The 27,741-nt window shown below is 49.4% G+C and overlaps 2 pseudogenes across 1 annotated transcript; both read right to left on the bottom strand.

Moving 5' to 3' along the window:
* Positions 1–946: 946 nt before the first annotated feature.
* LOC147119155 (uncharacterized) lies at positions 947–4,967 on the bottom strand (annotated as a pseudogene).
* Positions 4,968–10,732: 5,765 nt separating this feature from the next.
* Positions 10,733–27,411, bottom strand: LOC147119154 (uncharacterized; annotated as a pseudogene). Its single transcript, XR_015077996.1, has 2 exons — positions 25,069–27,411; positions 10,733–12,496 (listed from the first exon to the last, which is right to left on the bottom strand). The product of XR_015077996.1 is annotated as an uncharacterized LOC147119154 (transcript).
* Positions 27,412–27,741: the final 330 nt, after the last annotated feature.

Below are 27,741 nucleotides of genomic sequence, written 5' to 3'. Positions count from 1 at the left end.
CTTGGCTTGGGAGATCATCGGTAGCCTTTCGGTAGCGGGAAGAAGAAGCAGCGGTAGACCGGCCATTGAGGGACGTTGATCCGGGGAGGATCAAGAAGGTGGTTCGAGTCGAGTCTGCGTCCAGCCCCGGGGTAACCATCGGGAGATCATCGACAAACCCCGGGCCGTTGACGAGACCAAGGGCAGTGACCCTCCATAAGAGGCCCATATAAAAATGGTGAAACAGCTGGGCTCTGCGACGAAACCCATATGACAATGGTCAAGCAGTTGGTCTCTCCCCACACCGACGTCCAGGCCTGCTAACATCCAGCCTGTCCGTGACCTTCACCTCGAGGGGGAAAAGGAGTGTGTCGCAGCCCGCTGCGTTTTCGCTGACCACGTGAAGACAGGACGCCTGAGAGGATCAAAAGGCAGATTCTTCAAAACTTTGTACTTTCTAATTGGATTGGTGAGCATGTTTCTGGCCCTTCATAGTTGGATCTAGATAGGTTTAAGGGGGTGGGCATTTTAGGGGATAATTAACATGAGTTGTTGGCCCTCGATGTTCCGTGTGTTTCCCCATTTCGTGATGACCATTGTAAAGTATAACATGCCTGTATACATCTTAACTAGCACTGTATTGTAATATGTGTTTTTCCCTCCCATGTACCTTTATTTGACTTACATTCAATTTTTCCTTTGTGCAATAAAATTTCATTTCGTTTTCATTAAACCTGGTCTATAGAATATTCTCTGCATTGTAGTTCCTGCCTCAAAGTCCAGTGTATAGAACCTAAGGGGTGAGTGGGTCGAACCACTCAAAAGTTTACTGTGCAAGAGAGAGAGGCCTCTGGAGAGAGAAAAACCTCAGCGCTCCAAGGAACCCCTTACCCAGGGTCCCTCTGGAATCTTATAATATTAATAACCCTATAACTGGGCTGGAGCTTAACAGCAACAGAATCAAATCTCAACTGTCAGAATGAACATGGTTCAGTCCTGGATGTGATAAACTCAGAAGGTGGGACGACTGAGTGAATCCTTTCCCACACACAGAGCAGGAGAATGGCCTCTCCAGAGTGTGAACTCGCTGGTGTGTCAGCAGGCTGGATGACTGAGTGAATCCCCTCCCACACACAGAGCAGGTGAACGGCCTCTCCCCAGTGTGAGTGCATTGGTGTCTCAGAAGATCCTTTGAGCTTTTAAAGCTCTTCTCACAATCAGAACATTTAAAAGTTCTCTTATCAGTGTGGAAAAGTTGGTGTTCAATGAGGCTGGATGAACAAGTGAATCCCTTCCCACACAGGGAACAAGTGAACAGCTTGTCCCCAGTGTGAAATTGCTGGTGTGTCAGCAGCTGGGATGACTGAATGAATCCCTGCCCACAGACGGAGCAGGTGAACAGCCTCTCTCCATGTGAATATGTTGGTGTTTCAGCAGTTCATGTGTGCTTTTAAAACTCTTCTCACAGGCAGAACATTTAAAAGGTCTCTTATCAGTGTGAACAAGTTGGTGTTTCTGGAGGCTGGATAACTGAGTGAGTCCCTTCCTACACATGGAGCAGGTGAACGGCCTCTCCCCGGTGTGACTGCGTTGATGAATTTCCAGCTGGGACGGGTAACTGAATCCCTTCCCACAGTCCCCACATTTCCACGGTTTCTCCATGGTGCAGGTGTCCTTGTGTCTCTCCAGGTTGGACGATCAATTGAAGCCTCGTCCACACACAGAACACGTGTACGGTTTCTCCCCGCTGTGAATGCTGCGGTGTTTTTTCAGGCTGTGTAACTGGTTAAAGCTCTTTCCACAGTCAGTGCACTGGAACACTCTCACTCGGGTGTGTGGGTCTCGGTGCTTTTCCAGTCACACTGATGTTTGAAATCTTTCCCCACAGACAAACATTTCTCCTTCCACATTCAAAGGCCGATGATATTCGGGTCCTGATGAATCGAGTGACTCTGTCAGATCTTGTTATGATGTTTCGTTTGAATTTCCTGTCTGTAAGTCCTCCCCTTCTAACAGCTTGTAAAGGAGTTTACAAAAGACATCACTGGAAGTACAGGATAGAAGTTCAGAACAGACAATTCTAGTTGCTATGGAGCATTCTTTGCTCCCAGTGTGTGGTTTTGAGTATTATATAGACTTAATCTGTAAACCTTGAACTTAACGTTGCAAGAATCTTATTGATTTTGAGGAATAGGAAAGACATCTAATCATAAATAAATAAATGCATCCTCCAACATCTCCACAGTAGCTGACCTGCTTTAACTACGTCCAGTCTATGTCTTTTATTTCTCTACTTTCTCCCATCATTCCTCCTTTTGTCTTTCACCCACCTCCTGTTCCGCACCTAACTTTACAGTTTATTATTGTTGTTTTCTTGTGTACGTGGTCTCTCTCTCTTCTTTCCCTCACTCTATCTCCCCCTATAAGCTGTCCATCTGTCATATCTCCCAGTTCTGATGAAGTGCTCTCCCTGACCTGTCACCATTTCTCCTTCCTTTACAGACAACAACAACAACTTGCATTTATGTAGCACCTTTAACACTGTAAAATGGCCCATGGTGCTTCACAGGAGCATTATCATATAAAATTTGACACCAAGCCATATAAGGAAATACTAGGACAAGTGACCAAAAACTTGGTCAAAGAGGCAGGTTTTAAGGAGTGTCTTAAAGGAGGAGAGAAAGAAATGCGTAGAGGTTTAGGGAGGGAATTCCAGAGCTTAGGGCCTAGGCTGCTGAAAGCATGGCTGCCAATGGTGGAACGATTAAAAAGGGGCCAAAACTGGGAGAGCGCAGAGATCTCGGAGGGTTGTAGGGCTGGAGGAAGGTACAGAGATAGCGAGCGGCGAGGCCAAGTTGGGATTTGCAAACAATGATGAGGATTTTAAATTGAGGCTCCGTGCCCAGTCACTGTTTCTCCTTCCTTTACAGATGCTCCTGGACCAGTCACCATTTCTCCTACCTTTTTTGAAAACTTAAAAAAAAATTAAATTTGAAGGTGGCAGGACAGGTTAATAAAGCATAAAGGATCCTGGGCTTTATAAATAGAGGCATAAAATACAAAAGCCAGGAGGTTTATGCTAAAGCAATATAAAGCACGAGTTTGACCCCAGCTGGAGTATTGTGTCCAATTCTGGGCACAACACTTTAGGAAGGACGTGAAGGCTTTGGAGCGAGTACACAAGAGATTTACTAAACTGGTTCCAGGGATGAGGGATTACAGTTACGTGGGGAGACTGGAGAAGTTGGGGTTGTTCTCCTTAGAGCAGAGAAGGCTAAGAGGAGATTTGATCGAGGTGTTTAAAATCATGAAGGCTTGAGATGGAGTAAATAAAGAGAAACTGTTTCCAGTGGCTGAAGGGTCGATAACTGGAGGGCACAGATTTCAGGTGATTGACAAAAGAACCAGAGGCGACATGAGGAAAAAAGAATTCACGCAACGAGTGGTTAGGACTTGGAATACACTGCCTGATCGGGGGGTGGATACAGATTCAATAGTAGCCTCAAAAGGGAATTGGATAAATACTGGAAGGAGAAAAAATTGCAGAGATATGGGGAAAGAGCCGGGGAGAGGGACTGACTGGATCGCTCTTTGAAATAGCCACAGACTCGATGGACCGAATGGCCTCCTTCTGTGCAGTACCATTCTCTGTAACTTTTTACAGACGCTCCCCGCTCAGTCACCATTGCTCTTTTATTTAGACGCTCCCTGCTCAGTCACCATTCCTTTTATTTACAGACGCTCCCTGCTCAGTCACAATTCCTCTTTTATTTACAGACGCTCCCTGCTCAGTCACCATTCCTCTTTTATTTACAGACGCTCCCTGCTCAGTCACCATTCCTTTTATTTACAGATGCTCCCTGCTCAGTCACTTTTCCTCTTCTATTTACAGACGCTCCCTGCTCAGTCACCATTCCTTTTATTTACAGATGCTCCCTGCTCAGTCACTTTTCCTCTTTTATTTACAGACGCTCCCTGCTCAGTCACCATTCCTTTTATTTACAGACGCTCCCTGCTCAGTCACCATTCCTTTTATTTATAGACGCTCCCTGACAGAATCTGATGCTGACGATGCGCATGCGCAGTGGCCACTTCTTCGGACGGCGCGAAACAGGGAAGCGGCGGGCGGATAATGTTGAGTGTTTTAATAATGGGGCCTGGGGCCACACTCGGGGTGTGAGCGGCCCGCGTCCCGCCGGGGTTCATGAACCCGCTCCCTGAGCTCGGGGTGTGAGCGGCCCGCGTCCCCCCGGGGTTCATGAACCCGCTCCCTGACCTCTCACCTGATGTGTCAGCGGCTGCTGCCAAGGTCCGCGCATGCTCAGCTCACACTGCCCGGGTGATTGACGGGAACTCCGGACCAATAGGAAGAGCGGGGCGGGACTGGAGGACTGAGCGGGCGGCGGGTCCTCCAAGCAATCGGAGTGTGTGAGGGGCGGGGCCTGCGACACCCAGTGGGCGGGGCTCAGCCCAGAGCTCCCTCATTGGCTGAAACTCTGCATCATTTTCAAACCTGATTTCTCTCCAACTCCAGGAGAAAACTGGAGCTTTCTGTTGTGGCTTTAAACAGATGGTACCCTGTGGGGTGGAGCAAACATTGCAACATTTGGTAGTGAAATGGATTCATTCAGGACAGACAGCAGGGACTATTTCAGGAAATAACTCTGCAGTTGTTGTTTCTCTTTGAACTCTTCCCGTGGAGAACAGTGTGAAATAGTGGAAGGATTCTCCGGCTGTTTAACGCTCCTTCCATGGCTGTTACCATTCTGATACCAGCTGATAGGCTGGTTAGTCCTTTACCGGGAGTGTTTTATGAGCTCCCACAACTCATACAATGGGGGTGGGCACCCACACCCACCGGACACGCCTGTCCGACCCGATACCAACCGAGAGTGAGCTGGAGATCCGTCTCCACTCGCCAGGACAGTCTGCAGCGGGGCTCGAACTTTACACACTTCTGACTCAGAGGCGGGAATGTGAACAGTCATTGTTTATTACCCCAAAAACCTACAAGTGCCACCTAACTGACTGACTCTTTTCCTTTGTATATCCACCTCATTTTCCACATAAGCTCTTGATTCTGTCTTCCACAGCTCAATGTTGGCACGTACGTCATCTAACGCCCTCCTTCTCCCTGACAGTGCGGAACTGCAGCTGCTGCAGAAACCACATCCTTCTCGACACTCTCCCAAGGTCGGCCTGATCCTCTCAGGCTCAACTCATTCCCATCTTTCTCCAGTATTTTCATTACCCTGAAATTAATTGCATCAGTTTATTATTAATTGTGCTTTATGAATCGAATCCAGCTTCTCCAATGTTTATTCTCATTCAGTTTGCATTGTGGTCAATCATAGACGGTCACATCTGCTTTTGTTTCCGCCTTATCTTCCTGTTCCGTCTGATTTTGAGGAGAATGTGCTTTCTGTGGTCAGAATTCAGTTACTCAGTGTCGAGCTGCATGTATTCTCTCAGACTAACTTGGTTGTGCCCCTGGTTCCTGTGTTAGCCCTTCAGTCATTGTTAATGCTCAACCTATGTCGAAGCGCTTTTATTTTCCAACAGGTGCTGTGTTCAGTTTTACACAACACACCTCAGGATGACATATTGGCCTTGGAGCTGATCCAGCACAGATTCACCAGGGCTGAATGGGTTAAATGATGAGGACAGGTTGCAGAGCCTTAGATTGCATTACCTTGAGTTCAGGATGACGGGTGATCGAAGTGAGGTGTTTGAAATGATTAAACGGTTTCAATGGAGTAGATACAAAGAAACTATTTCCTCTGGTGGGGAAATCCAGAACAAGACGATGAATCCTCTTGGGGGGAACAAAATAAACTAGAATTGTCTGTTCTGAATTTCTATCCTGGACTCTCAGTGATGGCTTTTGTAAACTCCTTTTACAGGCTGTGAGTAGGGCAGCATTTACACACCGCAAACTCAAACCAAACATCACATCAAGATCTGAAAAAGTCACTCCATTCATCAGGACCTGAGTAGCATCGGCCTTTGAATGTGGAAGGGGAAATGATTGTCTGTCCTGTCTGTGGGAAAAGATTTCAAACATCAGTGTGACTGGAAAAGCACTGAGACACCCACACCCGAGTGAGAGTGTTCCAGTGCACTGACTGTGGAAAGAGCTTTAACCAGTTACACAGCCTGAAAAAACATCGCACCATTCACAGCGGGGAGAAACCGTACACGTGTTCTGTGTGTGGACGAGGCTTCAACCAATCGTCCAACCTGGAGAGACACAAGGACACCTGCACCATGGAGAAACTGTGGAAATGTGGGGACTGTGGAAGGGATTCAATTACCCATCACAGCTGGAAATTCATAGGCGCAATCACACCAGGGCGAGGCCGTGTGTGGGAAGGGCTTCACTCGTTCACCCTACCTCATTGAACACTAACTTGTTCACACTGATGAGAGACATTTTAAATGTTTTTTTTAATTCATTCATGGGGTCTGGGCGTCGCTGGCAAGGCCAGCATTTATTGCCCATCCCTAGTTGCCCTTGAGACGGTGGTGGTGAGCCGCCTTCTTGAACCGCTGCAGTCCGTGTGGTGAAGTTTCTCCCACAGTGCTTTTAGGGAGGGAGTTCCAGGATTTTGACCCAGCGATGATGAAGGATCAGCGATATACTTCTAAGTCAGGATGGTGTGTGACTTGGAGGGGAACTTGTAGGTGGTGATGTTCCCCTGCGCCTGCTGCCCTTGTCCTTCTAGGTGGAGGAGGTCGCGGGTTTGGGAGGTGCTGCCGAAGAAGCCTTGGCAAGTTGCTGCAGTGCATCTTGTAGAGGGTACACACTGCAGCCACAGTACACCGGTGGTGGAGGGAGTGAATGTTTAAGGTGGTGGATAGGGTGCCAATCAAGTGGGCTGCTTTATCCTGGATGATGTCGAGCTTCTTGAGTGTTGTTGGAGCTGCACTCATCCAGGCAAGTGGACAGTATTCCATCACACTCCTTACTTGTGCCTTGTAGATGGTGGAAAGGCTTTGGGGAGTCAGGAGGTGAGACACTCGCCGCAGAATACCCAGCCTCTGACATGCTCTTGTTGCCACAGTATTTATGTGGCTGGTCCAGTTAAGTTTCTGGTGACCCCCAGGATGTTGATGGTGGGGGATTTGGTGATGGTAATGCCGTTGAATGTCATGGGGAGGTGGTTAGACTCTCGCTTGTTGGAGATAGTCATTGCCTGGCACTTCTGTGGCGCGAATGTTACCTGCCATTTATCAGCCCAAGCCTGAACATCGTCCAGGTTCTGACTGTGAGAAGAGCTTTAAAAGCACTCATGGTCTGCTGCAGCACCAACGCACTCACACTGGTTAGAGGCTGGTCACCCGCACTCAGTGTGGAAGGAGATTCATTGCTTTATCCACCCTGCTGAAACACCAGTGACTTCACAATGAGGAGAATCCTCACACCTGCACTCAATGTGGAAAGAGACTCACTCAGTCATCCAGCCGCTGAGACACCAGCAAGTTCACACTGGGGAGTGGCTGTTCACCTGCACCGTGTGGGGGACAGAATTCACTGAGCCCTCCAGCCTGCTGAGACACCAGCAAGTTCACACTGGAGCGAGAGACGGTTCACCTGCTCCATGTGGGGGACAGGATTCACTGAGCGCTCCAACTTGGTGAGGCACCAGCAAGTTCACACTGGGGAGAAGATGGTCACCTGCTCCGTGTGGGGGACAGGATTCACTGAGCGATCCAACCTGCTGAGACACCAGCAAGTTTACACTGGGGAGAGGCTGCTCACCTGCACCGTGTGGGGGAAAGGATTCACTGAGCGCTGCAGCCTGCTGAGACACCAGCAAGTTCACACTAGGGAGAGGCTGTTCACCTGCTCTGTGTGGGGGACAGAATTCACTGAGCCCTCCAGCCTGCTGAGACACCAGCAAGTTCACACTGGGGAGAGGCTGTTCACCTGCTCTGTGCGGGGGATAGTATTCACTGAGCCCTCCAGCCTGCTGAGACACCAGCAAGTTCACACTGGGGCGAAGATGGTCACCTGCTCCGTGTGGGGGACAGGATTCACTGAGCGATCCAACCTGCTGAGACACCAGCAAGTTTACACTGGGGAGAGACTGTTCACCTGCACCGTGTGGGGGAAAGGATTCACTGAGTGCTGCAGCCTGCTGAGACACCAGCAAGTTCACACTGGGGCGAGGCTGTTCACCTGCTCCGTGTGGGGGACAGGATTCACTGAACGCTCCAGCCTGCTGAGACACCAGCAAGTTCACACTGGGGAGAGGCTGTTCACCTGCTCCGTGTGGGGGACAGGATTCACTGAGCCCTCCAGCCTGCTGAGACACCAGCAATTTCACACTGGGGAGAGGCTGTTCACCAGCACCGTGTGGGGGAAAGGATTCACTGAGCGCGCCAGCCTGCTGAGACACCAGCAAGTTCACACTGGGGAGAGGATGTCCACCTGCTCCATGTGGGGGACAGAATTCACTGAGCCCTCCAGCGTGCTGAAACACCAGCAAGTTCACACTGGGGAGAGGCTGTTCACCTGCTCCATGTGGGGGACAGGATTCACTGAGTCCTCCAGCCTGCTGAGACACCAACAGTTTTACAAGTAAATGTCAGAGAGGTTGGATTCTGCTGTTGTTGCTGCTGTTAATCACATTGAAGACTGCAGTGTTCATCCTGACAGTTGGGGTTTGTTTCTGTTGATGTTAATAACTGGGCTGGAGGTTAATATTCTGGATATATGTCAAATAAATTAACTATGTTTGAAACACATGGTGGGTCAAGTTCTTGATTTTCCCAAGATAAGTGGTGACTAATTGATGTCCTGTTACAAACTGTTCCATTTTGGGCCTTTTCTCCCGTCTTACTCTAGATTATTTCAGTTGTTATTACCTTCAGTTACAGTTCCAGCTCCCAATACCTTCCGGAGTGCCTCTCCTAGCCTTGGTATCCAGGGAAGGCATCAGTAACATGCCTGGGATCACTAAACACAAAGCCCAGTCTGTTAATCACTTTCCCCAGCCCCAAACTGTAACATCATAGCCATATCACCCTAACCCAAACCATTAGTGCAGGTCATCCACTTTGGACCTAAAAAGGATAGAACAGAGTACTTTCTAAATGATGAAAAGCACCGGTAGGAGAGGGCGGGGCACAGTGGGGCAATAAAACCCAAGGCAGGTTTATGAACATGGGGTGCGGCCTTAGGCCCGAATAACAGCTCACAAGGCCGGTGTGATTCCATTAGGGTGGCTAATCCTGGGCCTTCTCCTCGGGGAGCAGCCCTGGTTACCGAGGGAACTGACCGCCACCTTTGTAGAGGAAGATGGGAAGAGTTCAGCGAGCAGTAGGGCACATTTGCCGCCATCTTGGTGCAGGAACAGAGAGTGGGTGGGGCTTCAGGGTCCCAGTGACCAGGAGAGACAATCATTGACTCCTTGATTTTATTCTCACTCTGCACACAGAGGGTTCCTCTCTATTTTCTCCCCTCCTCTCCTGAAGGTGCCGACTCGCCCTGGGGTTACAGTTCCACAGTCTCCGCCCAATCTCAAGGACCAGTAAAGGAGCCACTCTTCACTAGTGAGCCCGGACAGTGAGTGTTAGCAGGATATTTGACCGCAGAAGCGTCACACTTTGGTTGAGGAGGAGATCACACTCAACTGTTAGGGCCGACCACCAGCAATTGTGCGCCATCTTCTTTTCTAAAGACTTCTTAGCTTCTCGAAAGGCTGCTTTTGCCTCCCTCAATTGATATTTGTCTCTATTCTCCTGTAAACTGATTTAATCTTGATCTGAACTGGGTTAAATGTAAGACAGTTCAGGGAGTCAGACATCATTCTCCCCTAGACCTACGCTGGCCGGTAAAACCCCAGACGGTTCCTCTGTAAGGATTCCTCTGGTTCCTCAGCATATATTTGTCAGGATACTGAAGCCCAGCTTTCTTACCGTCCACTCCTGGAGACCCCACTCCCTGAGCCTACAACCTTCAGCAGGGTCAGTGGTGGTGTTCTGCAGTGGAAGTGATCTCAGAGTAACTGTCGGGATCGCACCCCCGTGGATGTTCCAGGTCGTGTATTTTTAGTTATCCTGGTATCTAACATGCACACATCAATAAAACAGGGAATTCCTGGAAACACGCTGCAGGTCCTTCTTTATCTGGAGATCAAATGTCTGTTGTATAATTGTACCAGCAGTTAACAGGCTCCTGTGAACTCCTCCGTCTGCTATTTTAATGCAGACTTTAACCAATTTATTTTAAACGGGTTTATTTTAAATGGGTTAACGCCTGCCTTAAAATGATAGACTCAGGACAGTCAGAAAAAACACGTTAAATCTTCACAGAATAATTACCACCGTCATTTTTTTACTATAATCTCAAACCTGCCATTTGACTTTCAGTCAGGAACAGATCTCAGTTTGACACCAATCTCTGATTTGACAGCACGTTTCCAGCATTCACCGTTGTTCTTCCTGACTCTAAACACAGTTGTAAAGGAGCCTTCTGTTCTGTGCCTAGGAGCTCTAAACCATGGCAGAGAGCGGCTGCGACACGTTTCTCAAGCCTCGAGATTAATCCACACGGCGACTTTGCCGTCAGTGAAGAGACGAGAAAGACCAAAGTGCCGTTTGCCCCTCTCAGTGTGGCCCTGAAGGATTGTGTCCAGGCTGAACTTCTATTCCCGCCGTACGATCCTCCCCCAGATTGTCCTTTCTGAGCTCCAGCCAGGTGATGCTAAACACCCAGATGGGAAAGACAAAAATCTACAACAATGTGTTTAAAACAAAGCTGATTTATTTGGCATCTATCCAGAATATTAAACTCTAACTCAGTTATAGGGTTATTAACATCAGCAGAAACAAATCCCAACTGTCAGAATGAGCATGGTTCAGTCCTGGATGTGATTAACAGCAGCAATAACAGCAGAATCCAACCTCTGTAGTCACTTGAGAACTCGCTGGTGTGTCAGAGAGTGGGATGACCGAGTGAATCCCTTCCCACACACGGAGCAGGTGAACGGCCTCTCCACAGTGTGAGTATGTTTGTGTTTCAGCAGGTTGGATGAATCAGTGAATCCTTTCCCACACACGTAGCAGGTGAATGTTCAGAGTGAACTCGCTGGTGTCTCAGAAGATCAGATGATTGTGTGAATCCCTTCCCACACATGGAGCAGGTGAATGGTCTCTCACCAGTGTGAACTCGCTGGTGTCTCAGCAGATCATTTTTGCTTTTAAATCTCTTCTCACAGTCAGAACATGTAAAAGGCCTCATATCAGTGTGAACTCGCTGGTGTCTCAGTAGGTGGGATGACTGAGTGAATCCCTTCTTGCACACAGGGCAGGTGAATGGCCTCTCCCCAGTGTGAACTCATTGGTGTATCAGCAGGTAGGATAACTGAGTGAATCCCTTCCCACAGACGGAGCAGGTGAACGGCCTCTCCCCAATGTGAACTCACTGGTGCGTCAGTAGGTGGGATGAACGGGAGAATCCCTTCCCACACTCAGAGCAGGTGAACGGCCTCTCTTCTGAGTGATTATGCTGGTGTGTCAACAGATCATTTCTACTTTTAAAGCTCTTCTCACAGTCAGAACATTTAAAAGGTCGCTTATCAGAGTGAACAAGTTGATGCGTAGTGAGGTGGGATGAACGAGTGAATCCCTTCCCACATACGGAGCAGCTGAACGGTCTCTCCCCGGTGTGAACACGTTGATGGCTCGTCAGTTCCCCAGAACTTTTACAGCACTTCCCACAGTCCGGGCATTTAAAAGGTCTCTCGTCAGTGTGAACTCGACCGTGCTTCAGCAGATTGGACGAATTAGTGAATCCCTTCCCACACTCGGAGCAGGTGAACGGCCTCTCCCCAGAGTGACTGCGCTGGTGTGTCAGCAGATCCTTTTTACTTTTAAATCTCTTCCCACAGTCAGAACATGCAAAAGGTCTCATATCAGTGTGAACTCGCTGTTGTGTCAGCAGGTGGGATGACTGAGTGAATCCCTTATCACACACGGAGCAGGTGAACGGTCTCTCCCCAGTGTGAACTCGCTGGTGTGTCAGTAGGTGGGATGACTGTGTGAATCCTTTTCCACACACAGAGCAGGTGAACGGACCCTCCCCAGTGTGAACTCGCTGGTGTGTCAGCAGGTGGGATGATCTCTTGAACCTCTTCCTGCAGTGAGAGCAGCTGAACGGTTTGTAACCGGTGTGAATGTGCTGGTGCTCCATCAGTGCCTCAGGGTGCTTAAAGATCTTCTCACAAACGGATCATTTAAACTCGCTCTTGTCAGTGTGAACTCGCTGGTGTCTCAGCAGGGCAGATGACTGAGTGAATCCCTTCCCACACACTGACCAGGTGAACGACCTCTCCCCGGTGTGAATTCACTGATGAATTTCCAGTTCAAACAGGTAACTGAATAGTGCTTCTTGCTTCTATGTTCAAAGTCCGATTATATTCAGGTCCCGATAAATCGAGTGACTCGGTCAGATCTTGATGTGCTGTTTGGTTTGAGCTTCCTGTCTGCAAATCCTCCCCTTCCCTGTACCCTGTAAAATGAATTTAAAACAAGAAAAAGGGAGCGTGAGAGAGAACCCAGAAAAAAACAGGGACAGATGGTGAAATTGAGCTTAATGATTCTGGTCATTTGTGGGGCCGGCACCAGAAAAAAAGTGACTATGAAAGCTGTCAGATTGTTGTAAAAACCGACCTGGTTCATTAATGTCCTTCAGGGACGGGAACCCGCCACCCGGTCTGGGCCGACACAAGACTCTGGCCTTTATGGGAGGAGAGAGATACAAGCCGGCTCTGGATTGGCTTCTCCTCCATCTCCACTCCAGCTCAAACTGAAGCAACAAAAAGACCTACACAGGTGGCCAGGGAGCGACTTCCGCATCCAGCGCCCGCCCTGATACAAGCCAGCTCTGGATTGGCGGCTCTGCTGTGTCGATCCAGTTGTGGTTTCTCCTGTCTGGAGGAGGTGCTGCACCCTGGGTTTCCTGGTGCCGGGGCCCTGGCCGCACGTCCGCTGGGCCCGGCCGCTCTGATTCGGGGCCTGAGACGCGCACTCGGTGTTGCTGAGGCCGCGCTCGCCCCCGCTCAGGGTCCTGGAGCCGCACCGCGCATGCTCCGTGCAGGAAGGCGGTCTCCGGGGACCAGCCCTTCCCGCGCCTGCGCGCTGCACCCCTACTGATGGAGATAGGCCGTATTCACCCGTGTGAGGCACTCTGGGTAAGAGCATCTGCCATGTTCAGTATTGTGTTTCCCTGGAGTTCCGGTTCTGAGTTTCGGATGCTTCAGTGCCAAGTGGACCAGGTGTTTAAAGCTCATTCATTGCCCTCGCTCCATGTCGCCGTTACTTAAAGGTACAGAGATTGATTTCCCTTGTTGTGCATTGTTTGTGATATTTAGAGAAAGAAAGACTTGCATTCATATAGCGCCTTTCATGACCAGCGGACCTCCCAAAGCGCTTTACAGCCAATGAAGTACTTTTTGAAGTGTCACCACTCTTGTAATGTAGGAAACGCGGCACCCAGTTTATGCACAGCAAGCTCCCACAAACAGCAATGTGATAATGACCAGATCATCTGTTTCTGTGATGTTGATTGGGGGATAAATATTGGCCAGGACAATGGGGATAACTCTCCTGCTCTTCTTCAAAATAGTGCCTTGGGATCTTTTACGCCCACCTGAAAGAGCAGACGGGACCTCGGTTTAACATCTCATCTGAAAGGCAGCACCTCCGACAGTGTAGCACTCCCTCAGTACTGCACTGAAGTGTCAGCCTACATTTCTGAGCTCAAGTCTCTGGAGCAGGGACTTGAACCTACAAACCCTTACTGACTCAAAGGTGAGGGTGCTACCAACTGAACCCACGGCCTGACACAAAGACCTCTCTACACCTATCGTAGTTAAAGTAACATCCTTCCTGTTAGTAGTGAGCCACATTCTGTACTGGGGGGGACTGCTTTCTATTTTGGTGGCTTCAGCTTTTAAAATTCTCATCCTCCTGCCATACAACCCTCCGAGACCCCTGCACTCCTCCAACTCTGGCCTCTTGTGCAACCCCCACTTCCTTTGCTCCACCATTGGCGGCCATTCCTACAGTTGCTGAGGCCGTAAGATCTTTGACCAAGCTTTTAGGCACCAGTTCTGAGGTCTCCTTCTTTGGCTTGGTGTCAATTTTTGACTGACTCCGCTCTTGTGAAGCACCTTGGAACATTTTACTGTGTTAAAGGCGCTATGTAAATGCAAGTTGTTGATGCTGTGCTATGTTAGACTCGAATTTTTGGAGCAAAACCAGATGGATACGGCACTGCTGACAAAGTTAAAGTTTATTAGAAAATGGCCGGGAGGCCTTGTGCACAAAGGGAGAGTAGTGAGCTTCCTCAAGCTCGCACCTAACTCTCAAAGGAAAAGCAGCAATACAAGCATGTTTATACCTTTCAATAGACAATGCCCACCAGTTATGAAATGTGGGCGTACACGTACAAACAGCGTCACTACAGTTACTCTCTATTGGTTGACGTGGTTAGTCACTCAATTGTCGGGGCCCACCTTGAGGCGTCCTGTGACACTAAACATCCCACGTTAGTTGTAGTTACCCTTATCAGTAAGCGCATAGTCTTCAGACATTGAGACTCCACAAAGTAGCTTCAAGCAAGGCCGCAACCGGGCTTATCACCCCCTGGTGCTACTGTGCTAGCCCCGGAGATGCATGGTTACTTCATTAATCTCCTGAGAAAAGCTTGTTGGGATAAACAATGTCAGCTCAGGCTTTGAGCAAACATTCCAAAGGGAGATAAGGGGGTAGATTTTCCCAAACCTGTCGGGAAGAAGGCGGGACTTCCCCTTTTGGGTTTTTGACCCGCCTACTTCGACGTCCGGCCAATCCATGCGATTTCCCCTTGATTGCCCGCCCAGCGGGCTCAGCAGGCCAATTAAGGACCACCCGGCAACAGGTGATGTCACAGACTGCAATTTCATCTGTCAAGAGTTCTTGCTTGAAGCAGCGAAACACTGGTAGTCTGAGTTCTGACATGAGTCCTTCTGCACAGACTCAATTAGAACTCTCACCAGCACACAAAGCTGAAGGCTGTCACTTTTCACAGATTGCAGCCGTTCAGCTTTCAGTTCTGGCTGAGTGATGCGCTCCCGATGGCTACAGGAAGAAAGGCTGTTAAGGTAAGTACAGGTAAGTAAAAGTTCTTTACACACTTTAGACACACCAAACACACTTACCTTTACACTCATGCACCCATCACTCACCTGAGCACCGACATCGCGACCCCTCCAACTCCTTCAACCCGACGGCCCGCCTGCTCTAACCTGGCGTGGTTTGGAGTCGTCGGGAAACCCACTCGAAACCCCTCAAAATAGGGATTAGGCTAGAAACTGCCTGTTAACTACCTGTTAACAGGCAGTTAATTGGCACTAATCCCTTCCCGCCTGGTTTCGGAAGTCCCAGTGCGGGGCGGGTACCCGCCGCCCCTGAAACTTACGTGGGGCGGGGTTTTGGGCGGGATGGTGTCGGGATCCCCAAATTCGGGATTTCCCCCCCCCCCACACGCCTGAAACCTCGCCTGATGGCTCCACGAAAATCTAGCCCAAGGTGTTTGAAGCAAGGATTGTCTTGGAAATGGCCGATTCCTTTTAGTGTTCATCTTGGTGGCCACAACTTGTTGTGGGATTTTAAAGACTTCTCTTATAGATGTTTAATAGCCCAACTCTACAGTAGGAGCCAGTGCCTGAAGGTTTGTAACTTCAAAGGACATGTGTCTCCCCTAACTATCGAGCAAGCAAATCACAAAGCCACATACTCTGTGGTTATTAGCCCTTATCTCTAAAAAGGACAACTATGTTGAACACTGCTTCTGTGAAGCTGATAACAACATTCCGAAATGTTTGGAGATACGTGGGGTGGCGACCAGCAGTCTGGCAAATCTTCTTTGGTCAGCTATTCTACAGTACCAGTTAATATAGTTAATATAATGGTCAAGCAACCCATCATGCTTTGCAGCTATCTAGATGCTACATGTATGCTTTTAATACATATATATCTCAATAATATAAAGCTAATCATCCTTTAAATATGATTTCTAGTAATACAGCCTAATGGTTAATGTATTAGAGACTGGAGGATTCAGGCTTCAGTTCACAGGCCTATTTTTGCAATCCAACAGTTACTATAGGTCTCAACTTTGCCAGACAGAATCAGCCAAGGATGGTGGCTGTGATGCTCCCCATGGTCGAAATGCTGGCAGCTCACTGTATGGGCTAACAAGCTCAGAATTACCACTTGGCAAAGTACTGGAGGGCAAACAGTGACTGGGGCCGAACCCCACCATCACACAGCACTTTCAGTATCGGCTCACAGCTCAAAATTACCACTTGGTGAGGTACTGGAGGGCAGACAGTGACTGGGGACGAACCCCACCATCACACAGCACCTTCAGTATAGGCTCACAGCTCAGAATTACCACTTGGTGAGGTACTGGAGGGCAGACAGTGACTGCGGCCGAACCCCACCATCACACAGCACCTTCAGTATAGGTTCACAGCTCAGAATTACCACTCGGCAAGATACTGGAGGGCAAACAGTGACTGGGGCTGAACCGCACCATCATGCAGCACCTTCAGGAGAAAAAGGGAGAAAATTCAGAGCCTGCGATGAATCTGGATTTCAAACAACGAGGATGAGGCTATGAGAGGGTGTGGGACGGGGGAGAGTGTGGGACGGGGGAGAGTGTGTGGGACGGGGGACGGGGGAGGGTGTGCGGGACGGGGGAGGGTGTGCGGGACGGGGGAGGGTGTGCGGGACGGGGGAGGGTGTGCGGGACGGGGGAGGGTGTGCGGGACGGGGGAGGGTGTGCGGGACGGGGGAGGGTGTGTGGGACGGGGGGAGAGTGTGTGGGACGGGGGGAGAGTGTGTGGGACGGGGGAGAGTGTGTGGGACGGGGGAGAGTGTGGGGGACGGGGGAGAGTGTGGGGGACGGGGGAGAGTGTGTGGGACGGGTGAGAGTGTGTGGGACGGGGAGAGTGTGTGGGACGGTGGAGAGTGTGTGGGACGGGGGAGAGTGTGTGGGACGGGGGTGGGTGTGCGGGACGGGGGAGAGTGTGTGGGATGGGTGAGAGTGTGTGGGATGGGGGACGGGGGAGAGTGTGTGGGACGGGGGAGAGTGTGTGGGACGGGGGAGGGTGTGGGGGACGGGGGAGAGTGTGTGGGACGGGGGAGTGTGGGACGGGGGGAGAGTGTGTGGGACGGGGGAGAGTCTGTGGGACGGGGGAGAGTCTGTGGGACGGGGGAGAGTGTGTGGGACGGGGGAGGGTGTGTGGGACGGGTGAGAGTGTGTGGGATGGGGGAGAGTGTGTGGGACGGGGGAGGGTGTGTGGGACGGGGGAGAGTGTGTGGGACGGGGGAGAGTGTGAGGGACGGGGGAGAGTGTGTGGGACGGGGGAGAGTGTGTGGGACGGGGGAGAGTGTGTGGGACGGGGGTGGGTGTGCGGGACGGGGGAGAGTGTGTGGGACGGGGGAGGGTGTGTGGGACGGGGGAGAGTGTGTGGGACGGGGGAGGGTGTGGGGGACGGGGGAGAGTGTGTGGGACGGGGGAGAGTGTGTGGGACGGGGGAGGGTGTGTGGGACGGGGGAGAGTGTGTGGGACGGGGGAGGGTGTGGGGGACGGGGGAGAGTGTGTGGGACGGGGGAGAGTGTGTGGGACGGGGGAGAGTGTGGGGGACGGTGGATTTACAGCTTAGGAGCGGCTAGAACTGTTGAGAATTTCTATCCTGTAGTGCCAGAGCTGAGATTTGTAAATTATGAGGACAGGCTGCACAGACTGGGCTTGTATTCCCTTGAATATAGAAGATTACGGGGTGATCTGATTGAGGTGTTTAAGATGATTAAAGGAGGTGACAGGGTAGATAGAGAGAAACTATTTCCTCTGGTGGGGGAGTCCACAACAAGGGGTCATAACCTTGAATTTAGACCCAGGCCATTCAGGAGTGATGTCAGGAAGCACAACTTCACCCCAATGCTGAGAGGCTGTGTCCCCTGGCTGGAGAGTCTAGAACCAGGGGTCACAGTCTCAGGATAAGGGGTCGGCCATTTAGGACTGAGATGAGGCATGTGACTCTTTGGAATTCTCTACCCAGAGGGCTGTGGGTGCTCAGTCATTGAGAATATTCAAGACTCAGATCGAATTTTGGACACTGAAGGAATCGAGGGATATGGGGATAGGGCGGGAAAGAGCAGGCTCGAGGGGCCCTATAGCCGACTCCTGCTCCTATTTCTTATATTCATAAAGGGTAGTGGAAATCTGGAATTCTCTCCCCCAAAAGCTGTTGAGGTTGGGACCCAATGAAAATTTCAAAACTGTGTGTGTGAGATTTTTGTTAAGCGAGGATAATAAGGGTTACAGAATGTGTGGAAGATGGGAAGATGGAGTTGGATACAGATCACCCATTGAAAGGGTTAAAAGCAAATCCTCTCAGTGTTTAAAATGCAAAGCAAACAAATTACAAAGGAAAGAGAAAGGGGTTATGTGCGAAATCACTAAGAGCTGAGGAGAAGCCAGGTGGCGATAAAATGTCTGCCCAGCTCAAGGACTTTATACAATGGAGCCTTACAAGAATAAGATAAGGCATAGCCACCAAGCTACACACAGCTAATGCTGAACTGTGAGAAAGATTTAATAAAATCAGCTAAACTTAAAGTAGTAACATAAAGAAACAAAATGGCTTGCGTAGATTATTAAAGAAACCTCAGCCTAGCAACTGTAGAACCAGACGTCACAACACAGGTGGCAGAGATAAGGAACAGAACAGAAAGAATGGGCTCAGTTACAAACGAGTTGTTGATACTGTAACCTATGACCTGCAGCCCAGTATTGCAGACCAAGAAGGGACTGATGTGCCTCAATAATCCCGAGACTCGATGTTAGCGAAACAAAACAAGGCTTTTATTAACTTAGAAGATAACACGCAGTGGAGAGAGGTATCTTCCCTGGAGGTCTGCAGTACTGGCTGTGAGGCCAGACTGAGCTGGCTTACATAGAGGCCAGGTATGGGCGGAGCCCTACACACAACACATTCCATACATTCCAATACACAATACAATGGTGAGGGGAAACCTGAAACCAACCACAGTCACAGGCAATACAATGGTAAGGGGGGAACCTGAAACCAACCACAGTCACAGGCAGTGATGAATGGAATATTTCTTCACATTCACCCCTTCTATAGATTTAGTCTGTTCGGGGGTTTGGTAGTCCTCTGCGACCGACGTGGCTGTTGTGGTGTTGCGGGTGTCGGCTGGGTGTCCCCGGTGGCCTCCTGGGTCTCTGCCGGGGGTGCCACCAGGGTTGTTGAAGGGGTAGTTGGTGGGGGTGCCATTGGTCGATGTTCTTCCGGGGGTGATGAAAGAGTAGTGGGTGGGTAAGAGTTGCTGTGGTCGTTGTTGCTGCTATTGCCGTGGCTGTTGTCGTTACCGGCTGGGGCGACGTCTTTTATTGACACGGTGTCCTCCCTTCCGTCGGCGTGCCGGACATACGCGTATTGGGGGTTGGCGTGGAGTAGGTGCACTGGCTCCACGAGAGGGTCCGTCTTATGGCCCCTCACATGCCTTCGCACGAATACCGGACCCGGGGTGGAGAGCCATGACGGCATGGATACGCCTGAGGTGGATTTCTGGGGGAAGCTAAACATTGTTCATGAGGTGTGGCATTAGAGGCAGTACACAATAGCGACCGTATCGAATGGAGCACATCTGAGAGGACTTCCTGCCAGCGGGAGATAGGGAGGCCCTTGGTCCTTAGAGCTAGAGTGACTGCTTTCCATACTGTCCCGTTCTCTCGCTCCACTTGACCGTTACCCCGGGGGTTGTAGCTGGTGGTACGGCTCGTGGCAATACCCCTGGACAGCATGTACTGGCGTAGCTCTTCACTCATGAAGGACGCCCCCCTATCCGTGTGGATGTAGCTCGGCATACCGAACAGGCAGAACAGGCTGTTGAGGCATTTAATGACCGTGGCGCTGGTCATGTCTGGGCAGGGGAAGGCGAATGGGAACCGGGAGTATTCGTCCACAATGTTCAGGAAGTAAACATTGCGGTCGACGGACGGGAGGGGGCCCTTGAAATCTAAGCTGAGCCACTCAAAGGGCCGTGTAGCTTTGATTAAGTGGGCTCTATCAGGGTGGTAGAACCGAGGCTTGCACTCAGCGCAAGTGCGGCAGTTCCTGGTCAGAGACCGAACTTCCTCAATCGAGTAGGGTAAGTTGCGGGACTTTATGAAGTGGAACAGCCGCGTGACCCCTGGGTGGCAGAGGTCGTTGTGGAGGGTCTGTAGCCGATCCCCGGTGGCGCTGGCACACATCCCTCGTGAGAGGGCATCTGGGGATTCGTTAAGGGCCCCTGGCCGGTAAATGATGTCATACTCGAAGGTGGAGAGCTCGATCCGCCACCTAAGAATCTTATCATTTTTGATCTTCCCCCTCTGTTTATTATTGAACATAAACGCTACCGACCGCTGGTCGGTAAGTAGGGTGAAGCGTTTGCCGGCTAGGTAGTGGCGCCAGTGGCGCACTGCCTCCACGATGGCTTGGGCCTCCTTTTCCACGGAGGAGTGTCTGATCTCGGGCCCTTGGAGGGTCCTCGAGAAGAAAGCTACGGGCCGCCCTGCCTGGTTGAGGGTGGCCGCCAAGGCAAAGTCAGACGCATCACTTTCCACTTGAAATGGAGTGTTCTCGTCCACTGCCTGTAGCGTGGCCCGCTCAATATCCTGCTTAATGCTTTTGAAGGCGGCGTGGGCCTCAGCAGAGAGCGGAAAAGAGGATGCTTTCAAGAGGGGGCGGGCTTTGTCGGAGTAGTTGGGGACCCATTGGGAATAATAAGAAAATAACCCCAGGCACCTTTTCAGGGCTTTGGGAGTGTTGGGCAGGGGCAGCTCCCGTAGGGGGCGCAATCGGTCGGGGTCTGGTCCGATTTCCCCATTCTCCACCACGCTGCCTAGTATGCAGAGGCGCGTGGTGTTGAAAACGCACTTGTCCTCGTTGTAGGTGAGGTTGAGTTTTTGTGCGGTTTTCAGGAACCTCTCGAGGTTCGAGTCGTGATCCTGCTGGTTGTGACCGCAGATGGTGACGTTGTCGAGGTAGGGGAAGGTTGCCTGCAAGTGGTGGTCATCGACCATGCGATCCATCTCCCTCTGGAAGACCGAGACCCCATTCGTCACCCCAAAGGGGACTCTGAGGAATTGGTAGAGGCGTCCGTTCACCTCGAAGGCGGTGTACGGGCGGTCCTCTGGTCTGATAGGGAGCTGGTGGTACGCTGACTTGAGGTCGATGGTGGAGAACACCCGGTATTGGGCGATTTGGTTCACCATTTCTGATATGCGGGGTAGCGGGTAGGCGTCTAGTTGGGTGTACCTGTTGATCGTTTGGCTATAGTCGATCACCATCCGTTTCTTCTCGCTACCCCTTACCACCACCACTTGGGCGCGCCACGGGCTATTGCTGCATTCAATAATGCGCTCTTTCAGGAGCCTGTCTACCTCGGTTGCGATAAACCGCCTGTCCTCCCAGCTGTACCTCCTGCTTTTGGTCGCTATTGGCCGGCAGTTAGGGGTAAGGTTCGCGAATAGCGAAGGCGGCTTTACCTTCAGGGTAGCCAGGCCGCACACTGTGAGGGGCGGCTGGGACCCACCGTACTTGAGCGTGATGCTTTGGTGGTTGCACTGGAAATCCAGGCCCAAGATCACGCTCGCGCATAGATTCTTCATGATTAACACTTTAAAATTATCGTATACAGTCCCGTTAACGGACAATTGTACCGTGCAGTAACCCAGAATGGTCGATGTCTGGGTTTTATCAGCCATAGAGATGGTACCCCGAGTAGGGACCACCTTTAGGGAGAGTTGTCGTGCCAGTTCCGGGTGGATAAAACTCTCCGTGCTTCCACTGTCAATTAAACATTTAACCCTGCACCCGTTTACCTCGATGTCCAGCATTGATTTGGATAGCGGGTGGGGCCTGGCCTGGTCCACTGTGACCGATGCCACTGTAGGGCCCTGATTGAGACAAGATGGCGTCCGCGCTGTCTGCTCACAAGATGGCGGACCCCACGAGGTCGGGCAAGATGGCGTCCAAGATGGCCGCTCCCACGGCGCACACGCGGCGGTGGCGGGTTTTGGTTTTCCAGCGGGGTTCCCTCTGCACACCTTCCCAAAGTGCCCCTTCTTACCGCACTTAAAGCGGGTGGTGCCTTTCACCGGGCACAGGTTTCTGGTGTGCTTTGGCTGCCCGCAGAAGTAGCAGTTGGGTCCCCGATGCGTCGCGGCTGTTGTAGGGCTTCTGGGGGGAGAGCGGGGCCCCGACGGTGTCGGGCTGCCGGGCGGGGAAGATGCCTTCCAAGATGGCGGCGCCCTTGGTGCACAGGTGGTGGCGTGGATGGCGCGGGCTGAAGAGTAGGCGTCCGAGTTTCTCTGGGCCACATCCAGGGATCGCGCGGTGTCCGCAGCCTGTTTCAGGTCCAATCCCGTTTTTTCCAGCAGTCTTTGCCGGATGTAAGTGGAGCTGAGGCCTGTGATAAAGGCATCGCGAACAAGCTCGTCGGTGTACACTGCGGCTTTTACATCTCGGCACTTGCAGTCTTTGCCAAGCATTTTCAGGGTGCCTAGGAACTCCTCCACCGATTCCCCAGGTCGCTGTGCGCGAGTGGCGAGCAGATGCCTAGCATACACCTCATTCGTAGGCTGCTGGTAATGCGCCTTTAAGATGTCGCAGGCGGCCAGGTACGTGTCGGCGTCTTGGATGAGGGGGTAAACCCGGTGGCTTACTCAATTCCGCAGAATTCCGAGTTTCATACTTGCAGCATCCGTAGCGTCTTTGACGGCTGTGGAATTGTCCAGGAAGAATTCCATACACATAAACCAGTGTCCGAAGTGTGCTGATGCGTCCGGAGCATGCTGATCCAAATACAAACGTTCGGGTTTCAGGAGTTGATCCATTGTGTTGAAAAATAAGTTAATAAAATTGATGTGCCTCAATAATCCCGAGACTCGATGTTAGCGAAACAAAACAAGGCTTTTATGAACTTAGAAGATAACACGCAGTGGAGAGAGGTATCTTCCCTGGAGGTCTGCAGTACTGGCTGTGAGGCCAGACTGAGCTGGCTTACATAGAGGCCAGGTATGGGCGGAGCCCTACACTCAACACATTCCATACATTCCAATACACAATACAATGGTGAGGGGAAACCTGAAACCAACCACAGTCACAGGCAATACAATGGTAAGAGGGGAACCTGAAACCAACCACAGTCACAGGCAGTGATGAATGGAATGTTTCATCACAGGGTCACGAGGGCCTAACCGCCAGAATCATTGCAGGGGAGGATTAATTAGCTATTGTATTGAAGGGGTTAAATTGAACCTCTCAGAATTCGGACAACCGAGGTGACCGCTAATTAAGTGATGCCAGCAAAATTAAACTCAGAACAAAAGAGTGGGGTCATGTGAAAGTGAATAAGATAAGAAATATCACAATAAAAATTGACTTACGTAAAGAGGCGAAACTAAACAAAGAACAATGTGAGAAGCTTCGAAAAACCAAGATAGGACGCAGTTGTGGGACCAGACAGAATATGTGCGTTTTGCGTAAGTGATAAGGAATATGCTGCTTTAGCTAAAAATTGTAGACACAGCAGAATATAGGGGTCATGGGAATTTGACCTGTGACCAAAGGCATAGTAAGATGTAACTAACCTTTACTAATACTGAACAGAATCCATATGTGATCAGGTGATTATTGTAATACAATGTGATCAGGTGATTATTGTAATACAATGTGATTGGATGAAAATAGAATAAAAAGCTGTACCAACCAAGAGAGAACGTGAATTTATTTTCACCACAACATTTGTTGGGGTGAAAATAAATTCACATCTAAACCGTGTAAAAGTAAAAAGATGCAGTTTATTATCAGAGCTCTGGGAGAAGAGTCTTAGACCCCGTGGTCTGTGCGAGCACCTTCTCGTTCTCTCTTGGTTGGTACAGCTTTTTATTCTATTTTCATCCAATCACATTGTATTACAATAATCACCTGATCACATTGTATTACAATAATCACCTGATCACATATGGATTCTGTTCAGTATTAGTAAAGGTTAGTTACATCTTACTATGCCTTTGGTTACAGGTCAAATTCCCATGACCCCTATATTCTGCTGTGTCTACAATTTTTAGCTAAAGCAGCATATTCCTTATCACTTACGCAAAACGCACATATTCTGTCTGGTCCCACAACTGCGTCCTATCTTGGTTTTTCGAAGCTTCTCACATTGTTCTTTGTTTTAGTTTCGCCTCTTTACGTAAGTCAATTTTTATTGTGATATTTCTTATCTTATTCACTTTCACATGACCCCACTCCTTTGTTCTGAGTTTAATTTTGCTGGCATCACTTAATTAGTGGTCACCTCGGCTGTCCGAATTCTGAGAGGTTCAATTTAACCCCTTCAATACAATAGCTAATTAATCCTCCCCTGCAATGATTCTGGCGGTTAGGCCCTCGTGACCCTTCTTGGTCTGCAATACTGGGCTGCAGGTCATAGGTTACAGTATCAACAACTCGTTTGTAACTGAGCCCATTCTTTCTGTTCTGTTCCTTATCTCTGCCACCTGTGTTGTGACGTCTGGTTCTACAGTTGCTAGGCTGAGGTTTCTTTAATAATCTACACAAGCCATTTTGTTTCTTTAAGTTACTACTTTAAGTTTAGCTGATTTTATTAAATCTTTCTCACAGTTCAGCATTAGCTGTGTGTAGCTTGGTGGCTATGCCTTATCTTATTCTTGTAAGGCTCCATTGTATAAAGTCCTTGAGCTGGGCAGACATTTTATCGCCACCTGGCTTCTCCTCAGCTCTTAGTGATTTCGCACATAACCCCTTTCTCTTTCCTTTGTCTAAAGTAATTTGTTTGCTCTGCATTTTAAACACTGAGAGGATTTGCTTTTAACCCTTTCAATCCCTCCTGTTGGTCCTGCACCAAATTTAAACTTTGGCTAGGGCTACCAACTTCTCTTCCACTTTTATCATCCCCGGGATTACTCCTATACTGATGGCTTAAACTTAGTACCTAAGTTCGTCTTTCCCCTCTGTCTATCTTGTTGTGCTAGGCGTGGTAGTCTGTGAAAATGAACAAAGAACATTACATGTATGTTACTATCGCTATCAGTTCATTATCCAGCATTAGCTGTTCGGTTTCTGGCTCAATATTGATTATATCAACTGTAGCAACCGGCACTAGTCGGGACACAGCTGCCCTACAGCATGCTTTCAGAACCGTCACTGTAACACAAAATAATACTACGACTATAATGACAATTATAAGTCCTTATCATTTCTATTTATCTTTTGATGCTTGATATTCGACCTTGCTGGCATTTATGCTATCTTTTTCCGCTTGCCTGTTGTCGGTCCCTGGTCTAAGAATTAAAACCCATCTTTGAATCTAATAGCTATTTCTTTATTGACTTCTCACAATCGGCTCTTGACTAATCTAGCCTGCTCTTATTGCTCTCTCAACTTGGGCGTTAGTTAGTAGAGAGTCCTGAAGATTTCTCCCTTCCTTACAGTCCCTCCCTTTGAGGAGAAGGAGCAACCTCTGACCCCTTACTCAAATTCAATTCACTGTTCCGGTGTTCCAATTCTGCCCCGCCTGGGGCATCCTCTGTTTCTTCTATCTTTCCTGATGTTACCCCGCCTGGGGTCTCCTCTACATCGCTTCGGATCTTCTCTTTTGGTGTGCTCAATTAATTTGTTAGTGCTTGTCAGTCATGGGCATGAGTACCCAATTGGCTTATGTATCAAAGTCTTACTACACACGTTACATATATCAAATACACTATCATTACAAGTTGGATAACTACCAGAGCATGTGAAATAATACAAACCTAAGGGTGTGCTGATGTATTAAGTCCAATATCCCATCAAGGTGAGTTGTCCCTAATGCTGTCAATTTCAATATCTATTCTCGAGTTGTTTTGCTCCAAAACATAAAAATGCTTTAGGGAGGAGTTCAGTCGCATCATGAGCTCACTGAAACCCACAAACAACAGGGGAATGTCGTATTCGAGTATCCGAATTGTGCCACATAATTGTGTAGCTCATACTTGAAAACGTGTTGGTTGATGGGACAGGTCCTGTTAGACCCGTAAAGCATGATAATTGCAGTAGTAGTGACACAGGAGGCACCACTAAAATCACCTCATACTGGATTCGCACTGGTTTTTCCCACGCTCTGTTACCTGCAAAACACAATTATTACAGTCACAGTTAAATTCAGTCTTACAATTATATCAAATACATTACAGTTTAACATCTAATCAACATATCATGGATTTAAAAGATTCTCCAGATCTCTTTTACTCGTATCCATCTTGTGGATAATTCTTACTAAACATGATTTTTCCTTGGCCCTCAATTGTCCCAATCCAGATTCCATGTAACTCTCCACTTCAACTTCAATTTCAATCCTTCTAACAGGTACCAGTGTGTTTAACTCTATTCTGATTGTTTCATCAATTAGATAGTTTCTCGATGGAGTGTCAATGCTTTAAAAGTTGTCTCGCTCTCCTGAGCCACATTAACCATTTCATGTCTTGCTGTTGACAAGTAACTGAGCATGTCTCAGACCCGTTCTTCAGTGTAAATTCACCATACATTCCTGGATGGTAATTACTTCATACGTAACAAATCACATTTGCACACTCACACCGGTATCTCAATATCATGGCACACATGCCATCCGATACAAGCCTTTCTCGGGCTTTCAGGTATCTTATCGAAAGATTGTAGTCGTCTAATGGCTGAATACTTCTTCAAGGTCTTACTTGCTACTATTTAAGCTTTGACTTGTCATTGAATGGTGGAAAAGGCTCGAGGGGCTGAATGACTGACTCCTGTTCCTATGTTCCTACTTACTGTGATGACTTTTGTAAACAGCTTTTACCGGGAATTAGATGGGGAGGATACACAGACAGGTTATAACTGGGCCCCTCCTGTTACTGTGACTCAGTCGCTAAAGGGATCAAGGGATATGGGGAGAAGGCAGGGACAGGGTACTGAATTTGGATGATCAGCCATGATCTGATTAAATGGCGGAGCAGGCTCGAGGACTGAATAGCCTACTCCTATCTTCTATGTTTCTATGGGAGTGTTTGTGAAGCGGATAATGTGGAGTGTTTTAATAATGGGGCCTGGGGCCGCACTCGGGGTGTGTGTAGCCCGCGTCCCCCCGGGGTTGAGTAGATTGGGACTCTACTCATTGGAGTTCAGAAGAATGAGAGGCGATCTTATTGAAACATGTAAGATTGTGAAGGGGTTGGATCGGGTGGGTGCGGGGGAGATGTTCCCGATGATGGGTGAAACTAGAACTAGGGGGCATAGTCTTAGAATAAGGGGCTGCTCTTTCAAAACTGAGATGAGGAGGAACTACTTCACTCAGAGGGTGGTAGGTCCATGGAATATGCTGCCCCAAAAAGCTGTAGAACTACATCATTACATAAATTTAAAACAGAAATAGACAGTTTCCTAGAAGTAAAGGGAATTAAGGGTTACGGGGAGCGGGCAGGAATTTGGACATGAGTCTAGGTTCGGATCGGTCATGGCCCTGTGGGTAGCAGAGCGGGCCCAGGGGCTGTGTAGCCTGATCCTGCTCCTATTTCGTGTGTCTAATTCTGTTAGATTCAGGAGATGGTTCTGTGATAGTGGATTGGCGGTTAGGATCAGATCAGCCATGATCTTATTG

This window comes from Somniosus microcephalus, chromosome 4, assembly GCF_052327205.1.
Source record: "Somniosus microcephalus isolate GS21.2 chromosome 4, FLI_Smic_1.0, whole genome shotgun sequence".
NCBI classification, from domain to species: domain Eukaryota; kingdom Metazoa; phylum Chordata; class Chondrichthyes; order Squaliformes; family Somniosidae; genus Somniosus; species Somniosus microcephalus.
The sequence above is the reverse complement of the archived record's forward strand: the minus strand, read 5'-3'. Positions and strand labels throughout refer to the sequence as shown.